The following is a 5,695-nucleotide window of genomic DNA, read 5'->3' as shown; positions in this document are numbered from 1 at the left end:
TTTGCAAAAGACTAGTAAGAGGCCTAGAAATTTTAGAGAATTCTTTAATAAATCTCCTATAGAAACCAACATGACCTAGGAAACTATGAATACCTTTGATGTCCTTAGGACATGGCATTTTCTCAATTGCATCAACCTTAGCTTGGTCCACTTCAATACCTCTTTCAAAAATTTTATGACCAAGACAATTCCCTCATTAACCATAAAGTGGCACTTCTCCCAATTCAAGACAAGATTTATTTGTTCACATCTCTGCAAAAACTCGCTCAAGATTGCTTAAACAATCATCAAAGGACTTCCCATAAACAGAAAAGTCATCCATGAAAACCTCAACAATCTTTTCAAAAAAGTCAGAGAATATAGCAGTCATGCATCTTTGAAAGGTAGCAGGTGCATTACATAAACCGAAAGGCATACATCTATAAGAAAATGTTCCAAAAGGAAAAGTAAAAGTGGTCTTTTCTTGATTAGATTGTAAAACATGTATTTGTGAAAACCCAGAGTATCCATCAAGGAAGCAAAAATGTGTGTGCTTAGATAGTCTTTCTAACATTTGATCAATAAAAGGCAGAGGGTAATGATCTTTTCTAGTAGCTTTATTTAATTTTCTATAATCAATTACCATTCTATAGCCCGTGACAATTCTTTGTGGAATAAGCCCATTCTTATCATTAGGAACAACAATAATACCTCCCTTCTTAGGGATACAATGAACAGGACTTACCCATCTACTATCAGCTACGGGGTAGATTATACCTGCTTCCAGAAGTTTTAGTATTTCCATTCTTACCACTTCTTTCATCTTCGGATTTAACCGACGTTGGTGATCAACAATGGTTTTAGCATCAGGTTCCATATTAATCTTGTGCTGACATAGAGTGGGACTAATGCCCTTAAGATCGTCAAGAGTATATCCAATAGCAGCTCTATGCTTCCTTAGAATTTTCAATAATCTTTCTTGTTCATGTTCTGAAAGGTTAGCACTAATAATAACAGGATATATCTTCTTTTCATCAAGATAAGCATATTTCAAAGTGTCTGGCAATTGTTTTAATTCAAACACAGGGTCACCCTTAGGTGGAGGAGGACCTCCAAGAGTTACAATAGGCAAATTGTGTTCAAGCAGAGGACATTGTTCAAAGAAGATCTTATCTATTTCATTTCTTTCATGCATATGTAAATCATTCTCATGGTCTAGCAAGTATTGCTCTAAAGGATCAGTAGGTGGCACAACAATAGAAGCAAGACTAATTAATTCATCCTTACTAGGCAATTCTTTTTCATGATGATTTCTACTAAACTTGAAAAAATTAAACGCATGAGATTCATCACCAAAGCTAACACCAACAGTTTGTTTCTTACAATCTATTTTAGCATTGATGGTGTTCAAGAAAGGTCTACCAAATATAATGGGACAAAATTTATCTTGTGGGGTGGTAAGAACAAGAAAATCAGTAGGGTATTTTACCTTCCCACACAAGACTTCAACATCTCTAAGAATCCCAATTGGTTATATAGTATCTCTATTAGCAAGTTTAATAGTAACATCTATGTCTTCTATATTAGAAGGTGCTATTTCATCTCTAATTTCTTCATACAAGGAGTGGGGAATAGCACTCACTCTAGCACCCATGTCACATAAACCATGATAACATTGATCTCCTATTTTAACTAAAACAACAGACATGCTAACAACTGGTCTATGTTTATCTTTTCCCCCAGGTTTAGCAATTCTAGCAGCTTCTTCACAGACGTAAATAACATGCCCATCCATATCTTCTTCCAAGAGATATTTAACCATAGCAATGATAGGTTCTAATTTAATTTGTTCATAAAGTTTAGGTGTTCTAACATAGCTTTTGTTAACCATAGTTGAAACTTTAGCATGTTCTTTTATCCTAACAGGGAAAGGTGGTTTCTCAATATAAGCAAAAGGAACAACTGGATCAACATTATAAAGTGTAGTTTCTTCTTTAAGTGGTACCGGTTCTTTAATTTCATCTTTAATAGGTGGGTGATATTTAACCCACTTTTCTTTAGGAAGTTCAACATGAGTAGCAAATGATTCACAAAATGAGGCTACTATATCAGAGTCAAGGCCATATTTAGTGCTAAACTTTTGAAAAGCATCGGTATCCATAAAGGATTTAACACAATCATACTTAAGCTTTATACCCGACTCTTTACCTTCATCAAGTTCCCAATCTTCAGAGTTCCGTTTAATTCTTTCCAAAGATCCCACCGGGATTCAATAGTCTTCTTCATAAAAGAACCAATACATGAAGTATCGAGCATGGTTTCATCATTACGAGAAAGCCGAGCATAAAAATTCTGAATAATAATTTCTCTTGAGAGCTCATGATTGGGGCATGAATATAACATCGACTTAAGCCTCCCCCAAGCTAGAATGATACTTTCTCCTTCACGAGGCCAAAAATTATATATATAATTCCGATCACGATGAACTAGATGCATAGGATAAATTTTTTGATGGAACTCCAATTTCAAACATTTCCAATTCCATGATCCAATATCATCGCATAGCCTATACCATGCCAATGCTTTTACCTTCAAAGATAAAGGGAAAACCTTTTTCATCACTTCATCCCTGGGTAAACCTGCAAGCTTAAACAATCCACAAATTTGTTCCACATGTATCAAGTGCATATCAGGATGTTCAGTTCCGTCTCCTACATAGGGATTAGCTAGCAGTTGTCTTATCATGCCCCAAGGGATTTCATATTCAATATTTTCAGTAGGTGCAGTAGGTTGAGGGGTAACTAACTGTGGTTCCGTACAAGGTGAAGATACCCCAAACAAACCCCTCGAAGGATTGTTTTCCATAGTAACAAGTGACAATAAATTTCAGCACACTATGTAAATGTTTCCTTACCGAATTCCACTTAGCAAAGGCGCTTCACTCCCCGGCAACGGCGCCAGAAAATAGCCTTGATGGCCCACAAGTGTATGGGGTCAATTGTAGCTCTTTTCGATAAGTAAGAGTGTTGAACCCAACGAGGAGCAGAAGGTAATGACAAGTGGTTTTCAATAGGGTAATGTCTGCAAGTGCTAAGATTGTAAGTAGCGAAGTAGTTTGGTAGCAAGATAATTTATAACGAGCAAGTAACAATAGTAGTAACAAAAGTGCAGCAGGGTAGCCCAATCCTTTTGAGACAAAGGACATGCCAAAACGGTTTCTTATAATAAGCAAAGTGTTCTTGAGGGTACACGGGAATTTCATCTAGTTACTTTCATCATGTTGGTTTGATTTGTGTTCGCTACTTTGATAATTTGATATGTGGGTGGACCGGTGCTTAGGTGTCGTTCTTACTTGAATAAACCTCCTACTTATGATTAACCCTCCCGCAAGCATCCGCAACTGCGAGAAAAGTATTAAGAATAAATTCTAAGTATAGCATTAAACTCTAGGATCCAATCGATCTCTTACGGAATAGTGCATAAACTAGGGTTTAAGTTTCTGTCACTCTCTCAACCCACCATCTATTTACTACTCCATAATGCATTCCCTTAGGCCCAAATATATATGGTGAAGTGTCATGTAGTCGACGTTCACATGACACCACTAAGAGAATCACAACATACATACCATCAAAATATCAAACACATATCAAGTTCACATGATTACTTGCAACATGATTTCTCCTGTGACCTCAAGAACAAAAGTAACTACTCACAAATAATCAACATGCTCATGATCAGAGGGGTATTAAATAGCATAATGGATCTGAACATATAATCTTTCACCAAATAAACCATATGGTAATCAACTACAAGATGTAATCAACACTACTAGTCACCCCCTAGCACCAATCTATAGTTTCGGTAACAAGATTGAATACAAGAGATGAACTAGGGTTTGAGATGAGATGGTGCTGGTGAAGATGTTGATGGAGGTTGCCCTCCCCAAGATGAGAGAGTTGTTGGTGACGATGATGACGATGATTTCCCCCTCCGGGAGGGAAGTTCCCCCGGCAGGATTTCTTCGCCGGGGGGCAAAAGTGCTCCTGCCCAAGTTCAGCCTCGAGATGGCTGCGCTTCGTCCCGAATGTCCTCCTCTTATTTTTTTCTAGGTCAAAATGACTTATATACTAGAAGATGGGCACCGGAGGTGGGCCAAGGAGGGCACAACCCACCAGGGCGCGCCTAGGCTCCCTGGCGCGCTCAGGTGGGTTGTGCCCACCTGGTAGGCCCCCTCTGGTAGTTATTTGCTCCAATATTTCTTAAATATTCCATAAAATTCTCCGGAAGGCTCAGCTTGTTTGGAGTTGTGCAGAATAGGTAGCCTGACATAGCTTTTTCAAGTCCAGATTTCCAGCTGCCAGAATTCTCCCTCTTGGTGTGTACCTTACAAGTTATGAGAGAAAAGGCATTAGAATTACTCCAAAAGCATTATTATGGATAAACATATTATAAATAACAGTAAGAAAACATGATGCAAACTGGGCGTATCAGAGGTCGGCTTTTATAGCCGAAGATGGGTGGTGAGAGGCTGCCCGCCGGGTGCCGCATGGCGGGAGCGGGCAAGACACGCGTCGCGGCACCTTCACTGCGCCGCCCGTGATGGATCAATGGAAGGCTGATTGGCGCGGCAGCCTTGGCATTGATTCCCGCGGGAACCGAGGCGATGAGGACGACGAAGGTGGCGAGTCGCTGACTCGGCGGGCCATTCCAGTTCGTGAAAAAAGAAGAGAAAACATGTTTTTCCCATTTTCGAGGAGGCACGGTCGTGACTCTCGCAAAGGCACAACCGTGCCTCTCGCGGGAGCAAAACCATGAACCTCGCGAAAGGAAAAATAATAGAAAACGCGTTTGTTTTTCCGTTTCCGAGAGGCACGGCCGTGATTCTCGCGAAAGCACAACCGTGCCTCTCGCGGAAGCAAAACCGTGACTCTCGTGAAAGAAAAGAAAACAAAAAACACGTTTTTTCGTTTCCGAGAGGCACGGCTGTGACTCTCGCTAAAGCACAACTGTGCCTCTCGCACAAGCAAAACCGTGACTCTCGCGAAAAAAAAACCAGAAAACACATTTTTTTCAGAGGCACGACAGTGACTCTCGCTAAAGCACAACCGTGCCTCTGGCGGAAGCAAAACAGTGACTCTCGCGAAAGGAATCGATTTCCGAGAGGCACGGCCATGACTCTCGCGAAAGCACACCCGTGCCTCTCACGGAAGCAAAACCATGACTCTCGCGAAAAAAAAACAGGAAACACGTTTTTTCGTTTCTGAGAGGCACGGCCATGACTCTCGCAGAAGCAAAACCGTGACTCTCGCGATAGGAAAGAAAAGAAACGTGTTTTTTCACGCAATTTTTTTTTTAAATTTTTATTTGGTCGAAAAGCTAAGGAAGACCGGTGGAAAACCAAAAAAAACCCGAAAAAAACTTGTAAAAAACCGAAAACGCGTGTAGAAAAATAAAAAAGCAAAATCCGGAGGGAGCGCCTAGAACGCGACACATGACGAATGAAGCGCATCAAGTAGCGCTGATCGTTGCGAGGCTCCCAAAAAAGCGCTCATTAACTAGTTGCTTTCCAAATAGGATCTGCCACCGGGCACACCCGTGCCGTCCTGGCGTGCTAACGGGCCGGCCCAGATGGCACGGCCAGATAGCCAGCTCTGGTTTGGACACGATCGACCCTTCTCTTTCCCTTCCTAAACCCCCGAACTGAACCCCCCCC

The sequence above is a fragment of the Triticum dicoccoides genome, chromosome 2B (assembly GCF_002162155.2).
Source record: "Triticum dicoccoides isolate Atlit2015 ecotype Zavitan chromosome 2B, WEW_v2.0, whole genome shotgun sequence".
Classification (NCBI taxonomy): Eukaryota; Viridiplantae; Streptophyta; class Magnoliopsida; order Poales; family Poaceae; genus Triticum; species Triticum dicoccoides.
This window is presented reverse-complemented; position numbering follows the sequence as displayed.